Source organism: Triticum urartu, chromosome 5 (assembly GCF_003073215.2).
Source record: "Triticum urartu cultivar G1812 chromosome 5, Tu2.1, whole genome shotgun sequence".
Classification (NCBI taxonomy): domain Eukaryota; kingdom Viridiplantae; phylum Streptophyta; class Magnoliopsida; order Poales; family Poaceae; genus Triticum; species Triticum urartu.
The window spans coordinates 537,463,198-537,482,798 of NC_053026.1; positions in this window are offsets into that span (position 1 = coordinate 537,463,198).

Genomic DNA, 19,601 nt, shown 5'->3' on the forward strand with positions numbered 1-19,601 from the left:
CAAGGAATGGTATGACTTCTTTCACAATAGTGGAGTAAACTCCTTTGCTACCAAGAGCTTAGAAGACCAGCGCGTGTACACTACGGCTTTTCGTGCCATATGGCTTTGCCGCTACGTCGTTGTTGGTGGTGGGCCATATATTCGCCCTGGGGTATTAGTGATGGCGGCATGGATTTCTCTAGGACGACGCATCTCTTTGGGCCCACCTGCTCTTTGCTCCCTTTATTACTCACTTCGGCGAATCTGTACTCATCTGATTGGCCCCTCATTCATACATAGGATTTGGCCGGTCCACTACCTTGCTGGATGGATGGGCGTGTACCTCAAGAAACCCTATGGAAACAGAGCAAAAATGCCAAATTTCCCGAGCTCCAGAATTTTGGCGGTACAACCTAATATGGTGAGCACCATGTTTAAGACGCCACGTCATTTTACTCCTAAAGAGGCACATGCTTTCCTCGATGACTCTAAGAATATTGTTTGGAACCCCTATTCTCTCACTATGGAAGGTGTGTTCAAACCCAAGAGGTCTTTCTTAATTTCTATTTGTCGAGGCATGCTGCCGTGGAGGCGTGGTACTATCACCGCCGATGTGTGTATAGCTGAACCATATCACCCAGATCGAGTGGCACGACAGTTTCGTCTTGACCAAGTTGTACCCTTTTCTCCTCTAACGAGCCTGTATACTCAAGAAGAAATTGGAATTTCCTATGCTTTTTGGTCACACCTATTATCCTTGGCCCCTGAAGAATTCCACTATTTTCCTGACGATGATCGAGTTGGGAACTTCTCTGTAGCATGGGCTAATTGGTGGAAAAAATTTCTAAAGCCTTTCGCCGACATTCTAGGCCAACTTTGCAATGGCAACATGACTGGGAAGACCCCTTATGATGTAAGGATAAAAAATAAGTGTGCACTACAACACAATATTAGGCCTCGCCCATTGTCTGGTAAAGATTTTATGGTGGTGAGGAGAGTATCTATGGAGCACCGTGACCAACATGTTCAGTCCCTTGAGAAGGCAGAAACGCCTATTACAGATCAATGGAGACTGGTCCTCTATAATTATTTAAATGATGTTGTTGCGGCTCAACCGGTGAAGTCTAAAGAGGTGAGCTCAAACACATGTGTGTCCGTATTTCATTATGTCTCGGGTACTATTTAGTACTAACTTGAGTTCTCTTTTTTTTGGTTTTTTTGCAGCTACGGCGAGGTAATGTACTGAAACAGAATGCCATAGCTGGGTCCTCCTCCGCTCATCCGCTATCAGTGGATAATGATATCTCAGACACTGCCCCATCCGCTAGCGGAAAGAGACGCAGAGAATCTACACTGCCTCATGTGGAACAGGAAGAAAGGCTGCCTTTGAAGCGTAAACTTGATTTCGCCCAAGAATCCTATTTTTCTGAACCAATAACATTGGATGGTCCGTCCTTAGATGTTGAATTCAGTAACTTTGTTAGTGATGAAGATTTTAGCCATGTTCTCACGGGAGAAAAGGACCATGGCCTTGGTGACCTCTTCGATTTATCCGTCGAGGATTGTACCTTTGGCGAGTGTGGCACACCTCGTCTACCCTCCAGCCCTGGTGTGGCTGAAACTGTGCTCCCTACCCCTAGTGCTCTTGATTTCTTGTCAACTTTACCCGGTAGTTTATTTACTTATGCATTTATTTAATTGTCGTATCTATGAACCATCATTATCATCAAATTTTCACGACTCTTCACTTATTTTTTTAGGTTGCGAACAAGAAAGTTACCATTCGCAAGACCCTGTAATGACGGTTGTATCAGGGAAAGGCGCACATATGGACTGCAGCTTTGTCAAAGACACGTTTATTGATGCCACAGATACTGTGGTGAAACGAGCCCTCGAAGGACTGAACGACTCTACCCTTGGTGATCCCAAGCGATGCATCATGCTTGAGAGCGTTTCTCAGACGCTGCACACGCAAGTACCTGAGGTAGCTAAGGTGCATGCCATGTTGGTCGGGCTTATTGACCTTTCCAAGAAATTGAAGGTTGGCCAGACTGAGTTCACGAAGGGATCCGAGCGAGATGAACATGCTGCTGCTGAAGTCGAGCTTAAAATTAAGTCCGGCCATGAAGTTTCCAAGGCTGCAATTGGGGACTTATCTAACTTAGACAAGAAGTGTGCTGAAATGGAGGTGCAGGAAGCAGCGCTTAAGGTGCAGCTTGAGGAGGCTACCGCCAGTTTGCAGAAGCTTAAACTAGAGAGGGAACAGCGCCGACAAGCACATAATGCTCATCAATCTGAACTGAAGGACTTGGTGAAGAGTCTACAGGACACCAACGCCGGCAAGCGTACAAGGCTTGCCGAATTTGAACAAAAGATGGCAAAATTAAAGACTGAAGCAAGTTAGTTGTTGAACAGCCTGCAGAACTGGCGAGCTCCTTGAGAAGGCCTAGACTTCACTTAGTTTTTTATTATTATTTAGCCATTTCAGTTTATCATTTCCCTTTGAATCATTTTAGGCTCAGTAGTACTCAGTTTCACTTCAAATGTAGTAGTAATTTGTTTATTCACGTGGAAACTCCGAATTTTATGCATGATGTGCTAGTACGCCAGCTTTGACGTTGAAGCATCCTTATTTATTTACACTATCATTGTGTATGGCATGAAGCCTTATTTTTTTATTCTATTTTTTATATAAATGCATGTACGTACCATTTTTTGTACGACGTTTAAGCTTATGATGAAGTCTGGAGCCTGCTTGATGTTTATATTTTTTATTACCCTCTTTTTTTTAAGTCATAGTTTATACTCGTAAGTCATTGGAGTATTTTTTGTTCATCACTTTATACTCGTAAGGGTGTGGAGTATTTTGGATGATCCTTTTTTTCATCACAGTTTATACTCATAAGTTGTTGGAGTATCTTTTTTTTTGTGTGCCCCGGTTTACACTCGTGAGGGTATGGAGTAAGTATGATGATTCGATTGTTTTTCCATCACAGTTTATACTCGTAAGTAGTTGGAGTCTTTTTGTTTGTGCCCCAGTTTACACTCATGAGGGTATGGAGTATCATTTTTTTATTCAAGCATAGTAGCGCTTAAGGAATTTTCCATTTATCGGTGGCGGGCAATACTCGCCGTCAGGGGAAATTATCCTGTATGCACCACTAGAGTAGACCTCTTTTATGATGCAGGGACCCTCCCATTTTGGCTCGAACTTTCCTCCCATCCGTCGTGTAACATTCATTGGACGAATGACGGCGAGCACTAGGTCTCCTTACTTGAATGATCTCCTTTTAACGCGCTTGTCAAAGGCACGGGACATTCTAGCCTGATAAGCTTCCAAATTTTGTAATGCCTGAAGGAGTTTCCCCTCAAGCATTTCGAGTTCACCAAGGCGTAATTTTATGGCCTCCTCTTCCGAAAGTTTCTCTTGAATAGCCACTCTAAGCGAAGTAATTTGTACTTCTAATGGTAGAACTGCTTCTCCTCCAAACACAAGGGAGTATGGTGTCATCCCAGTTGGTGTACGTGTCGTGGTTCTATAAGCCCACAAGGCCTCAAGAAGTTTTTCATGCCACTAACGCTTATTTCTTGACACGACTTTCTTTAACAATTTGCAGAGGATTCTATTAAAAGCTTCTGCTTGTCCATTAGCTGCTGGATTATAAGCCGTGGAATAGTTATGAATTATCTTGAATTTCGAACATAACTTATCAACATGTTTATTTTTGAACGGCCCTCCGTTATCAGACATGATACGAGAAGGAACTCCAAAGCGATATATGAGTTGTGTTCTTATGAATTGTTCCACGTGTTCTCCCTTATCCTCTTTTAATGGTATAAGCTCGGCCCACTTAGAGAAGTAATCGGTGGCAGCTAGGATAAATTTATGGCCCTTTGATGATGGCGGATTAATAGGTCCTACTATGTCCATTCCCCACATTTCGAACGGCCATGCAATATTTGTGGGATGCAACAACTCATGGGGTTGATGTATGAAATTACCATGTACCTGGCACTCGTGGCACCTTTTTGCAAATTTCATGCCGTCGTCAAATATGGTAGGCCAATAGTAACCAAGATATCGGAGTTGATAATATAACTTAGGGCCAGATTGATACGCCCCACACACCCCGGCATGCACTTCATTTAAGGCTTCCACAATTTCATTCCCTGCTAAACAGGGGAGGAGGATGCCATGGAAGGAACGCCTATATAGGGTATCATTTATACATGTGTGGTGAACTGACCTTTTCCGAAGTCTTGACCTTTCTGCCGAGTCTAGAGGTAAATATCCATGGAGCAAGTATTCCAGGAAAGGGCTTCGCCAGTCTCCAACTTCAATCTCGTAGACATCTGCAGTCATTGCAACCGACGTCGTCGTCTCCTCCTCCTCGGCAAGTATAGGTAGGATTCTGCATTCTTCAACACGAACGTCCATCATTTGATGTGAAGTTAATGGCATACTAGCGGCTAAACCTGCTAAGGCGTCAGCCTTTTCATTCTGACTTCTTATAACATGCTGAATATTTAGATCAGCAAACATGGACATGAGCACTTTGGCTCGTTGGAAATAAGGCCTTAATTCTTCTTTCTTTACCATGTAAGTTCCCAGTAGTTGGTTGATCACTAACTGAGAGTCACCATAAATAGTGAGTGAATCTAACCCCATATTCAGAGCTAATTCAAGCCCAATTATCAAAGCCTCATATTCAGCCGAATTATTTGAAACCGCTGAAGTTAGGGTGAATGAGTACGGGATTATCCCTTCGCTTGGCGTCACAAAGACGACTCCAGCACCTGCCCCTGATCGTCGACATGCACCATCAAAGTACATTTGCCAACATGTACTAGCAACTGATGTAGTGAACACCTCTTCATCCGGCAAGTCATCATCTATGGGGAAATCATCGGGTATTGGATGTGTGTCTAGGAACTTAGCTAACGCCTGCCCCTTCATGGCCTTTTGTGGCACAAACTTTATATCAAATTGTGACAAAAACATCGCCCACTTAGCCAGTCTACCTGAAAGCACCATTTTATTTAAGATGTACCTGAGAGGGTCTGCTCTCGATACGAGGTGTACAGTACGCTCTAACATGTAATGGCGCAATTTTTGTGCTGCAAACACCAATGCGAGACATATTTTTTCCATGTCCGGATAGTTGCACTCAGCCCCCACGAGGGTGCGACTAAGGTAATATAGGGACATTTCTTTTCCGGACTCATTATTCTATGCTAAAAGAGCTCCCAACGACATAGGCATGGCTGCCGTATATAGGATCAGAGGACGCTCCTTAACTGGTGCACTCAGGATAGGTGGGTGTATAAGGTATTTTTTAATGTCCAAGAATGCATTTTGGCATGCTTGGTCCCACTCGAATGAGACACCCTTTTTCATGAGACATGAGAATGGTTTACATCTTCCTGATAAGTTTGAGATAAATCTCCTGATATATGCCAGGTGACCTTGGAAACTCTTTAGTTCATGTAGGTTTGTGGGTGGTGGCATTTTAACGATCGCTTTTACTTTATCTGGGTCAATTTGGATGCCATTCTTTGTGACCACAAAACCAAGAAATTTCCCGGAAGAAACTCACATTTCATGGGATTCATTTTCAAGTTAACGCTCGAACACCATCGCAAGATGTTTCATATGGTCTTCTTCACGTTTTGATTTTACCACTATGTCATCAATATAACATTCAACGATTACATATAACAACCTATTTAAAACTATGGTCATCGCTCGTTGATATGTCGCCCCTGCATTTTTAGTCCAAATGGCATGACCTTATAACAGAATATGCCTTTGGGCGTTCTGAAAACCGTTAGCTCTTCATCTTCTGGCGCCATTTTTATTTGATTATATCCAGAATATCCATCCATAAAAGAAAATATTTCATTGTTCATGGTAGCATCAACGAGTATTTCGGATATAGGTATAGGAAAATCATCTTTAGGGCATGCTTTATTTAAGTCCCTAAACTCTACACACCCACGGATTTGACCATTTTTCTTTTTAACTGGAACAATATTGGAAAGCCACTTAGGATATTTAACTTCCCTAATGAATTCAACAGCTATAAGTTTGTCGACCTCAGCTTCTATGTTGGGGAGTAGCTCGGGTCGAAATCTCCTTTTTGTTTGTTTCACTGGGGTAACATCGTCTTGCATGGCAAGTCGATGCACCGCCACTTCCGGATCCAGGCCTGGCATTTCCTCATAAGTCCAGGCGAAGACATCTTTGTTCACAAAAAGGAACTTATGATATTCCTCTTTCTTCTCTTTGGACAGACGTGCGCCAATAAAAATCGGTCGCGGATCCTCGACTGTCCCAATATTTATTTCTTCCAAGTCATCAATAGTTGGCTGATTACCATCCTCCATTTGTGGGGATGCCTCAGTTGGGTCTACAAATTCAGTCGAGGTCATGCCAAGCTCATAGCCCAGCCCATGTGTCGAGGTCATGCAAACATCATAGCCCAGCCCATATCTTTTTTCTTCCAAAGGCTGGCCCTCATGTAGAGCTTCGAGTTGTTCTCGGGACAACGCCTTTTTAAATGGCGCTCGCTGCCCCCGGCCATCGCACAACGACGGGCCAGTGAGAGTATCATATCCCATTCTCTGCATCATATACAAAACTCAGCTATCGTACAGAGAAATAGGCAATGACTCATCATCTTTATTTTCCAAGGTGATATGAACCACATTTTTATTTTTATTTTCACACTCATGCAACTTCTCTTTATCTTGCTCAATTTTATGTTGAACCAAAGGAGGTAAGAGCATAGGCATTTTGGTACCTCTTTTAACAGATGATTTATCGATGACACGGAATATTGGGTCACCCTCTTTCCTTTGGTCACTTGGTATATAATGATAAATCTTTCGGCCAGATGAGGATTCTGTAGCATTTTTCATTACCATATTTGATTCAGGTACTACTACAGGCCTTGGCTTGTGTACTTTTTCAACAGGCTCAAAGTAGAATTTAGCATCGGCGTAGAAAGATTCAGCTACGGTGAATGGTCTCTTATCTGCAAATATTCTTACTGTTTCTCCATATTGCTCTTTGTACTTGACACACTGATGGAGTGTAGATGGCACAACCTGATTTTCATGCAACCATGGTCGGCCCAACTGTGCATTGTAAGATATTGCTGCATCAATCACATGGAATCTCACGTATGTAGATAATGCTTCCATTTTTAGTACCAAGGAAATGGTACCCATGGCCTCTTGACCTGACTGGTTAATGCCGTGAATGACCACATTTGACCGACTCAAATCCTTAGGGGAATATCCAATCCTTTTCAAAGTACGCAGAGGCAACAAATTTTTGGCGGATCCACCATCTATCATTATGCGATTTGTTGGCAAGTCGTTAATCTCACCAAACATAAGAAGAGGTCTGTTATGCTTCTTTGCTCCTAACAACATGTCCTCATCCGTGAATGTAATATTTAACACATCATTTAATTGGGCTTCAGTCTGTGAGACTTCCACTCTATAATCTTCAGGAAATGACAATGCTGTAACTAGTGCCTTACGTAAATCCGAGGAAACAGACAAAGCATCATACACAGAAAGCATAGCTGGTATTTTCTTTAAATGATAGATTACATCATACTTGACCGACACCTTAGAAGGCGGGTCAATTGTCTCATTCTCAGTTACATCTTTTATCCTAGGCTCCTTTCTAGGTGGAGGATGTGGGTCAGCTAACTGGTGACCTGATCTAAGGTGGACCTGATCCACTTCTGGCGCATCTTCTTCGGGGAAGTGAAGAGACTCGCTATCATCCTCAAACACACCTATAGTGAGAACGTTGAATTATTCACCAGGCGGAACCTTCATGCGCTTCGCCAGATGCTGATATTTCTTTGGTACGAAGCACAGAGGAGCAACATCTTCCATCACTCGGGGTAGTACACGGCGTTTTGGCCGCTGTTCCCTCCAATCTTGGGGTTCTTGAGAAGCTGGTACACTGGGCCATCCATCACGGCTGCAGGGAATGTGAGCCTCTCTTTTACGCTGACCCTGGGACGTGGTCCTATGACCGAGGTACGGGAGGAAGCCTGAAGAGATAATTGGGGTAAATTCATATCCTGATGTAAAAATCATATCATCATAAGTTGGCCTCATATTTGAAGATGTGCAACTCACCGAGCTATCTTGAAGAGTGGCAACATTTGTTGTAGCCATCTTCTTTCCTTTCTTTAAGCTTTTGAGAAGATCAGTATCAATGGTCCCCTCATCGACTATTTTCTGTATGATATTCTTCACAACAAAGCAATCTTTGAGTGTATGGACCAAAATGCGATGGTAGTGACAAAAATTTGGGTCATGAAATTTTGAAGCTTCCTCTAGCCTTTTAGGCTTGGGAAGTTCTATAAGACTTAACTCCTTTAAACCATTAAAAAGGTCATCAATTTCTTCTACAGGAAAAGAATACTCCCTGTTTTGTCGCTCGCTGAGAGTTGGTCTCCTACTGACCTGTGCATCTCGCTGCCCTTGATTCCCTATAGGTGATCTTCTGGGCTGGAACTGAGGTTTTACCGTCGTTGTCTCCATGACTTGTGCAGACTTGGGTTTCATCGGCAACTTTTCACGCTGACCACCTTTGTCTGTAGGCTTGTTGAACATTGTTTTTGTTCGACGAGCGACAAGCTACATAAAATTTTCTATATCCATGGATTTTGAAGCTAACTCTTCAAAAGTGAGGGGCCTCACTCCTTGTAACTGGACAGCCACTTCTGAGCGGAGATTGTTCATGCACATGCGCACTGCTTCTGGCTCAATGATTGGCTGTGGGCAATGAAGACTTAGGTTTCTCCGTCTATTTATGAAATCAGCCGCCCTCTCGTTGAACCCTTGTTCAGTTTGGGTCAACTCATTTATGCCCACCGTCCTCTGTGTGCTATAATACCTCTCGAGGAATGAGTTTTGCATTTGTTCCCACGTTTTTATAGAGCTTGGAGGCAACTTGTTGTACCAAGTGAAGGCAGGCCCAGACAATGTCTGTACAAACTGCCTAAGGAGAAGTGCTCCGTTGTTAGCTGTATACTGACAAGAAGCAAGGAAGTGTGCTATGTGCTCATGGGGAGATCCACTCCCGTTAAACTTACTAAACTGCAGCTGCCTGTAATTTGTTCGGAAAGGAACTAGGTCCACATCAGGTGGGTACGGCTTAACATACCCTGGCCGCATCGAGTACTGAGTTTGCATTAATTGCGACTTTACCCCTTCAGCGATCATTCTTTGGATCGCCTCAAGGTTAAGCCCTGCTCCTCCATGTTGGCTACTAGCACTTGCGCCACCATCCCCTTCATTTCCTTTGCTCTGGTTATTGCTCATATGAATTCGAAGGGCTGCTAGCTCGTCTTCTGTCGTGGAATTTTCACGGCAGATGTCCTTTTCAAGGACTTAGTCGTGGAGCCATCGCAACTAGGAAGCTTAAAGGGGTTAATCGGGACAAGGACACGCGAGGTTTATACTAGTTCAGCCCCTTACGGTGAAGGAAGGCCTACGTCTAGTTGGGTTGGAATTGCTTGAGGTTTCGATGACCAGGGAGCGAGATATGCTATGCCTGGCTCTCGATCAGTTCTTTCTCGCCCTAAGCCGCTGGCGGGTCGTCCCCTTATATACACGGGTTGATGCCCTGTGGCCTACAGAGTCCCGGACGGCTCATAAACAGTGTCCGTCTCGGCGACTAGTTACTTCTACCTTACAGTACAAGTTATACCATCATGGCGGTTTATCTTTACGGGCCTCAGAGTCGCCTGTGGGCCTTTAAGCCTTTTAGTGAACCGCCATCTTCATGCCTTGGTCTCGGGCTTCTGATGAACCTCTATTTGCGTAACCCGGCCCCTCCTGGATGGCTTACACAAATAGTCATATCCCCAACATTAGGCCCCAGATTGATTTGAACCGGTTCATGTCAATCCTTGAGAACCTTATGAACTGGCCTTTAGTCTTCTGTCTTGCATGAAAATTGTAACCCGTCGTGACGTCATCCTCTGGCTCCGGGTTAAATCATCGTGATGTCATCTTCAATAAAAACTTATATTTTAATTCATCATATCTTCAACGGATCTTTGCCTTTACTGAACCTCCCGAAAATCGAGTCGTCGGGGCCGCTGGATAATGATGTCTTGGTCTCCTCGTTTCTCTTGCCGTCTCAGTCGGTCCTCCTTATAAATATGCGCGACCTAGGTCTTTTTCATTTCCTCTGGTCGTCTTCTTCCTCGCACTCCCTCTTCTGCCGCTCGAGCTCCGCTGCCGCCACCGTCGGAAACCTCGTCTTCACCGACTCAGGCCGCTGCATCACCCTGTTTTTTGACCAGAGAACAACGGCAACCCTCTGCAATTCTTCCACATCGGTGAGTTCTCTTTCCCCCCTTTCTCAGATCTGCATTAGTACTGTCTTGAGTTCGTCGATGTTCATCGTCACCCGACGCAACCTCCATTAGTTCTTACCTCTAATACCTTGTTCAGATCGTAAAAACCACATAGAACTGCTGCGGAGGATGTTGTGTGCTTATTCTGTATGAAAACAGATCTCATTTCCTTGTTTTGGAAGCCCTCCTTGAGTATATGAACTTCCCTGTACTGTTTTAGGTCTAGAAAATTTTCCTTTCCAGAGCATCGTTTGATCCAAAATAATAATTGCAATTTGTGAAACCTGTTTGCTCCACACTTAGCCAAAAACTGTGTCCGTTGATTCCGTTTCAGCCATAGTAGTCCGTGTAACCGGTTTAAGATAATACCGGCTGTCAGCACCGCTTGCCTCTGGCGACTTAAGAAAACCTTAATCATCTTTAATACCTGCAGCTGTTAAACATTATCACATAGTTACCTGTATGTCATTAGGCCCCTTCTTAAGCCGCCATCTTAAATAACCCAATAATGTTTATTCTCTGGGTTATAATAAACCGGAAAATTTCCTTTATCTTGTTGTAGGCTTCAATTTACCCAATGGCACCCAAAGCTGTTAAACCTCCGGTTACCTGCAACTGGGTCCCATCCATTGTTACAGAGAGCAAACTGCCCGAGTTTGTAAAGTCTGGCCATCTGCCCAAGAAGGATGTCATGTCTTATCGTGCTCCTGACCCGTCTGAAGAGAAACCTCAACCCAAGGAAGGGGAGGTGATCATTTTTACCGATCACATGAGCTGGGGATTTGCTTCTCCCGGTTCAAAATTCTTTAGAGAAGTTTTGCACTTCTTTGACTTAAGACCTCAAGACATCGGGCCCAATTCCGTGTCAAATATCTGCAACTTCCAAGTTTTCTGTGAGGTCTACCTTGGAGAAGAACCCAGCCTACTTTTGTTCAGGGAATTGTTCTATTTGAACCGGCAGAATGAGCGGGCCAATGGGCCCAGTCTGGAGCTTGGTGGCATATCGATTCAAAGGCGGAGAGACTGCCTGTTCCCTTATGCTGAATTGCTGAGTCATCCAAAGGACTGGAACCGGACATGGTTCTACTGCCAAGATACTTCTCCAGCTGGTGAAAATCTGCTGCCCGGCTTCCGTACATTGCGCCTTGAACCTACTCACCCGCTGCCGGATAAGTTGACTGCTATTGAACGTCTGCCACTCACCCCCAAGATCAAGAAGATTAAAGCTCTTTTAGGGAACAGCTTAGATGGCATTGACCTGGTCCGAGTCTGGGTTGCTTGGAGAATAATTCCGTTAAGTCGCCGCCCCGGCTTAATGTGTAATTATTCAGGTGAGAAAGATGACCCTCAGCGTCATAGTCCTGACGACTTACCAGATGACGTAGTGGAAGCTACAACTCAGTCTTTGTTGAAAGAGGGCACAGTGAATAGTAACACCTTCGGCTTACTTCCTTTTTGCAAGAAGAACCCGGCCCCTGCAGTAAGTTTCCAGCTGTCGGGTTATTTTTTATCATGTTATACTGTATTCTTACGCATAACCCTTTATAACCTTTTATAGGCAAATGATAACTTCTGGAAAATCCAATATGATCATGAGGCGGCCAAGCAAGCCAGGGCGGCCAAGAGAGCCGAAAGGAAAACTGCCAAGCCCACCACTTCAAGGAAAAGGAAGCCAAGCGCTTCTGAGCTGTTTCAGCTTGATGATTCTGATGATAATGAGGAAGAGGTAACTTTTTAATTTCCCTTTATCCTTTATCACTACCTTAGTGATATTAACCTTCTTTCAGGAAGACACGGGCAACAGCCAACCCGTCGAGAAAGAGGTAACTATAATCTCCTCCGACTCCGAGCTTCGGCCGCGTCAGAAAATTCGAAGAGTAACCCGGAAAGTAAGTTTTTCACACCCTTTGGCTTACCAAGATCCTGACTTTCTTTTGAAGCAACAATAATTTGAAAACCGGAGGCAGACCCGGACCAGCAAGGATGCAGAGCTATCTTCCGGCCTGCCTGACACAACCCGGAAGCGTCGGACTAAGGTTATCTCCAACTTATAACCCTTTTTACCTTTGGCGGGTCTAATCCGTCAACCTCTCAATTCATCTGACTCCAATTACAAGGATACCTCTCCTTCATCTGGCGAGTCCATGCAATCAAACATGCCGGCTTTTAAGACTGCCCCTGGGTAATATCAATTTATTGACCTTATGTTTTTCTTTCTTCATGTTTCTTTACTCATTTCTCTGCTTTGCCCACAGCGTGTAGGTTAAGCCCAGGAAGAAAACCAAGAAGGATAAACCGGCCCAAACCCCAGTGGTGACTGAACCGGAACAGGGTATAGCTGCTCCCGACTCTTCCACACATCAACCGCCACCTGAGCCGGCTCAAGATATTCTTGATGGTTCTGTTAACCCGGAGGTACCTAGCCCAGTCAAAACGGCTGACCCAGAAGTGGAATTTCTCAAGGCTCAATTCGTTGAGCCGGCCAGGCCCACCATCCTTGCCAAATGCTCGTCTAAAGAGGAGTTGCTAGAACGCCGTAAGGCCAAGATGGATATCACCGACTATACTCATTTAAGTATTGGAGAGATCGTCTCGGGCTATATCAACCAGGTGCAAAACAGCCGTGACCTGGAAATTGACATGGTGAAGCAAATACAGCAAAAATCTGAGGTATGACTTATGCTTCCTTACTTTCAATCATACTTACTGTACCAGCCCCCAAGTCTATTGCTTATGAATAAATATGCTGTAGACTTAGAAAAATTGTTAGAGGTGCTTGCCCGGCTTAAAGAAAAAAAATATTTAAACCGGATGTAACACAATACCTTTAACTTGCGATACACATTAGCCCCCAAGTGCCAAGTATCTTTGCTTGCAAAGTATTTGGGACTTAATATCCAGGACCGGCTTAATAATTTAGAAAGCTTCGGTATACATTAGCCCCCAAGTGTCAAGTATCTTTGCTTGCAAAGTGCTTGGGACTTAATATTATTTACCGTAATCTTGACTACTATCCGGTGCAATGCAGGCCACCATAAGTCAATTTGAATCGGAGATTGCTGACCTGAAGAACCGCCTAGCAGCCCAGGAGATTGAAATTCAAAAGGCCAACTCCAAATTTGAATCCAGCGTCTCTGAACAAGAGAAGCTGAAGAAAAATTTTGAGTCAGAGAAGAAAATTTGGATTGACGAAAAGGCCGGACTGGTGAACCGGGCCGAGACAGCAGATGCGTCGTTGGCAAACGCAACAGCCGAACTGACCGGCTTACAACGCCAGATATCTCGGATGGTCTCAGCGATCTTTGTTAAGTTATCTTAAGCAAGCATTAAATATTGTAAATATTCCTTCAATTTTTACCTAAGGTTTACCTTATACTTACCAATATAGGCCCCAGGAGCACAAACCTCAAGCAGAATATGCTGATCAAACTGAAGGCGGTGTATACTCTAGTAGAGCAACTGTACATCGGGTCACAACGTGCCTTGGCCATTGTAGCCTTATCAAATGATGTGCCCCACCTCTTGCAAGATGTGTTACAACGGCTTGCTGTACTTCCTCAGCGGATTCAAGAGTTGAGATGGGCCCAAGCAAGAGCCGGAGCAATAGCCGCTTTGAGTCGGGCCAAAGCCTGGTTACCAGAGCTAGACCCGGCCGACATCGCTCTTGGGTATCCAAGTTTAAAGGAGGATGGCACTCCATTTGATGAAAAGGATTTCACCACCTGCGTGAGGGATATACGCCCTATGGCCACTCAAATTAGAAACGACACTGACCTCACCAAGTGTCAGCCGGGTTATGACAAGGAGAATCGGAGAATCCCCACGCCGCATAATGACGATGTCAGCTTGATCCCTCCAATCCGTAAGCACACCTTTGCCCCTGAAGTCGACCCAACCGGTTTAATAGATGATGAAGCTGAGTTTGAGGCCTTGAGTGGCATTGACTGGGCCTCATCATCCTTCCAGGACAAAGCAGTCGGCGGAGAGGCGGAGAAGGATATCCCGGAGGCTTCAAGTCAACCCCAAGAGTAGATTGCCAGGCGCCACCTGCTTATGTCGTTGTAGAAAAACAATGCCGCATCATTCAGACTCGGGCAGTCTTATAACAGAGTAGAAAATACTTTGAGTTTTGCTATGCCTTTGCGCATGCTTATGGCCCTTAATACTTGCATAAGACGCCGTCACTATGCACTTTGTAGTTTATACGAATCTGTTATGTCCTTTGCAGAAATGTCTTGCATTGCCATGTGATGCTTGCGGCTGCTTTTCCGGCTTATATAAGCCAACCCCTGAGCGTAAGTTTAACTCCTGAAAATTGGCACATAAAAGTTCACCTGGTACTTAACAACCTGATGTAACCAATATTAATCCTGGAGGATTGCAATGTATTCCATTGTATTTTCAAGAGGGTCGCAAGATATCCAATGTTGATACTTGTAAAATATGATGAACAAAATTCAAGGGTTTCTGATTCGAATACGATTAGTGAACCGTTCCAAAGGGGTTGAGCTAAGATTCGGATACAATCTGTTAGCCCCCAGTGGCTGTGGCGATGCCGATCAAGTGGGTATCGACAGCTATGTTCTCTTTGGTTCGAATACGACCTATGTTTGAACAGGAAGCCCCCAAGTGACCACAAGAGTTGTTTAATGACGCTGATTCGAATACGATCCACGTCAGACCCAAAGGGGTTAAGCTATGATTCAAATATGATCAAGAAGCCCGCAAGTGGGTTTGGCAGTATGCCGAACAAGTGGGTATCGACATCTATGTTCTCTTTGGTTTGAATATGACCTATGTTTGAACAAGAAGCCCCCAAGTGATCACGGCTAGATTCAGATATGATCATAAGCCGGACCAAAGGAAAGCCGGATTTAGATATGACCCGCTTCTCCTTGGTTATCTCCACCACCTGACAAAGAAAACACATAAACCTTTTTTGGGAGTGGAAAAAAGGACAGAGGTCCTGCTTTATTGCTTTATGTAATATACATAGTATAAGTATATACACATTAGAGCCGATGGCCCAAGTATAATAAGGCCGAAGATGAGCGATATTCCATGGCCCACGGGTCTCCTCCAACGACTTACGTGAGTCTTTGTGCTCCCGAACGTCGATAAGGTAGTATGATCCGTTGTTCAGATTCTTGCTGACCACAAAGGGTCCTTCCCAAGGAGGGGATAGCTTGTGCATGTCAGATTGATCCTGGATGAGTCAGAGCACTAAGTCGCCTTCCTGAAAGGTTCTGGACCTAACCCGGCGGCTGTGGTAGCGGCGCAGGTCTTGCTGGTAAATCGCCGAGCGGGCTATTGCCAAGTCTCGCTCTTCATCCAACAGGTCAAGTGCGTCTTGCCGAGATTTTTCATTGTCTTCCTCAACATAAGCCGCCACACGGGGTGAGTCATGACGGATGTCACTTGGCAGGACCGCCTCTGCTCCATACACCATAAAGAAAGGCGTGTAACCCGTAGATCTGTTAGGTGTAGTATTGATGCTCCAAAGTACAGAAGGTAACTGCTCCACCCAACAACCCGGCGTCCGCCGCAAGGGGACCAAGAGACGGGGCTTGATACCCCTCAAGATTGCCTGATTAGCTCGTTCTGCTTGACCATTGGATTGAGGGTGAGCCACAGCTGAAACGTCAAGCCGGATATGCTCTCGTTGACAGAACTCTTCCATAGCTCCTTTGGAGAGGTTAGTGCCATTATCAGTTATAATGATGAGTGGAAAACCAAAGTGAAAAATCACCTTTTTCATAAACTGGACCGCCATGGTTGCATCACACTTACTGACTGGCTCCGCCTCCACCCACTTTGTGAACTTGTCAACCGCCACCAAGAGGTGCGTCTTTTTATCCTTAGACCTTTTGAAAGGCCTGACCATATCAAGCCCCCAGACTGCAAACGGCCAAGTAATTGGAATCATCCTCAATTCTTGAGCCGGCACATGGGCTCGTCATGAGAATTTCTGACATCCATCACATTTACTGACCAGGTCTTCTGCATCAGCATGAGCCGTCAGCCAATAAAACCCATGACGGAAAGCTTTGGCCACAAGAGATTTTGAGCCGGCGTGATGACCACAATCGCCTTCATGAATCTCACGAAGGATCTCCTGACCCTCTGTAGGTGACACGCAACGTTGAAATGCTCCAGCGACGCTGTAGTACGTGATGTAACTCGCCATTGACAATTGTCATGGACTTGGACCGCCGGGCGATTTGTCTTGCCAAGGTCTCATCTTCAGGAAACTCTCCCCGGGTCATGTAAGCCAAATAAGGCACTGTCCAATCCGGGATAACGTGGAGAGCCGCCACCAGCTGTGCCTCTGGGTCTGGTATTGCCAGATCTTCCTCTGTAGGTAACTTAATAGAAGGATTATGCAAAACATCAAGAAAGGTGTTAGGCGGCACCGGCTTACGCTGAGACCCCAGCCGGCTTAAGGCATCAGCCGCCTCGTTCTTCCTTCGATCAATGTGTTCCACCATATAACCCTTGAAATGTCCAGCCACAGCATCGACTTCACGACGGTAAGCCGCCATAAGGGGATCTTTAGAGTCCCACTTGCCTGACACCTGTTGAGCCACAAGGTCTGAGTCTCTCAAGCATCTTACCCGGCTCAAGTTCATCTCTTTGGCCATCCGGAGACCATGGAGTAGGGCCTCGTACTCAGCTGCATTGTTAGTACAAGGAAACATAAGCCGGAGCACATAACAAAATTTGTCACCTCGAGGGGAAGTTAACATGACTCCAGCCCCCGAGCCTTCCAACTGTCTGGACCCATCAAAGTGTATAGTCCAATAAGTGTTATCGGGCTTCTCCTCAGGTGCCTGTAGCTCTGTCCAGTCGTTGATGAAATCCACCAAAGCTTGAGACTTAATGGCAGTGCATGGTACGTACTTCAGACCATGAGGCCCGAGCTCGATGGCCCACTTGGCGACTCATCTTGTAGCCTCTCTGTTCTAAATAATGTCTCCCAAGGGGGCAGAACTTACCACAGTGATAGGGTGACCTTGGAAGTATTGCTTCAGCTTCCGGCTTGCCATGAACACCCCGTAAACAAGTTTCTGCCAATGAGGATATCTTTGTTTTGACTCGATGAGTACCTCACTGACATAATAAACCGGCCATTGAATCGGATGTTCCTTACCAGCCTCCTTGCGCTCTACCACAATTGCCACACTGACGGCTCGTGAATTAGTAGCCACATATAACAGCAAAGGCTCTTTGTCAATGGGAGCTGCAAGAACTGGCGGCTCAGATAACTACCTCTTAAAATCCTCAAAAGTAGCATTAGCAGCATTACTCCAGACAAAGATGTCTGCCTTCTTCATCAGTTGGTACAGCGGTAGGGCCTTCTCACCTAACCGGCTTATGAACCAGCTTAAAGCGGCAACACGACCCGCCAGTCGCTGAACATCATTGATACATGCCGGTTTAGCCAAAGAAGTGATTGCCTTAATCTTCTCCGGATTAGCCTCGATGCCCCTGTTTGAGACCAAGAATCCCAAAAGCTTGCCTGTAGGCACACCAAATACACACTTCTCCGGGTTAAGCATTATTTTGTAAACCCGAAGATTGTCAAAGGTTTCTCTGAGATCAGATATCAAGGTTTCCGCCTCTCTGGATTTCACCACTATGTCATCCACATAAGCATGAACATTGCGCCCAATCTGATTGTGGAGACAATTCTGTACACACCGTTGATAAGTCGCCTGGGCACTCTTGAGCCCAAAAGGCATAGACACATAGCAGAAGGCTCCAAACGGAGTGATGAAAGCCGTCTTCTCCTGGTCCTTAACTGCCATCTTGATCTGATGATAACCAGAGTAAGCATCCAAAAAGCTCAAACGCGCACAACCCACCGTAGCATCAATGATTTGATCAATACGGGGGAGAGCGAAAGGATCAGCCGGACAAGCCTTATTTAAGTCCGTGTAATTCACACACATCCGCCAGGTGCCGTTTTTCTTGAGCACGAGCACCGGGTTAGCCAACCACTCCGGGTGAAACACTTCGACAATGAACCCAGCCGCCAAGAGCCGGGCGACCTCTTCTCCTATAGCTTTTCATCGTTCCTCATTGAATCACCGCAGAAACTGCCTGACCGGCTTATACTTCGGATCAATATTAGGAGTGTTCTCAGCGAGTCCTCTCGGTACACCCGGCATGTCAGAAGGCTTCCATGCAAAGATGTCCCGGTTCTCACGGATGAACTCGATGAGAGCGCTTTCCTATTTAGGATCCAAGTTGGCACTGATGCTGAATTGCTTAGATGAATCGCCCGGAGTAAAATCAACAAGCTTAGTCTCTGCAGCCGATTTAAACTTCATGGCCGGGTCATGCTCCATAGTCGGCTTCTTGAGGGAGGTCATATCCGCCGGGTCAACGTTATCTTGATAAAATTTGAGCTCCTCTGCTGCACAGACAGACTCGGCATAAGCCGCATCGCCTTCTTCGCATTCCAGGGCCACCTTTCGGCTTCCATGCACAGTGATGGTACCCTTGTAACCCAGCATCTTGAGCTGTAAATTAACATAACACGGCCGCGCCATGAACTTGGCATAAGCCGGCCGCCCGAACAAAGCGTGATATGGACTCTTGATTTTTACCACTTCAAAAGTTAACTTTTCCGCCCTAGAATCATGCTCGTCTCCAAAGGCCACCTCTAGCTCAATCTTACCCACAGGATACGCCGACTTACCAGGCACCACTCCATGGAAGACGGTGTTGGAAGTCTTTAAATTTTTGTCAATTAAGCCCATGCGCCGAAAGGTCTCGTAATAGAGGATGTTGATGCTGCTCCCTCCATCCATGAGCACCTTAGTAAATTTATAACCACCAACCTGCGGTGCCACCAACAGGGCCAGTTGACCCGGATTATCAACCCGGGGAGGGTGATCCTCCCTGCTCCAGACAATAGGCTATTCCAACCACCTCAAGTAACGAGGGACTGCCGGCTCAACAGAATTCACAGCCCTCTTATGAATTTTCTGATCACGTTTACACAAACTTGTGGTGAACACGTGATACTGCCCACTGTTTAGCTGTTTTGGATGACTCCGATAACCCGACTGCTGCTGCTGACCTCCTTGACTAGACTGTTGTTGATTATAACCACCCTGGCTTCCCTGAAAACCGGATCCTGAACCGCCGCCCGGGCCATGAAAGCCGCCAGCTCCCGAGCCGCCGCCTGGGCCTTGATTGCCATCAAACGTATTA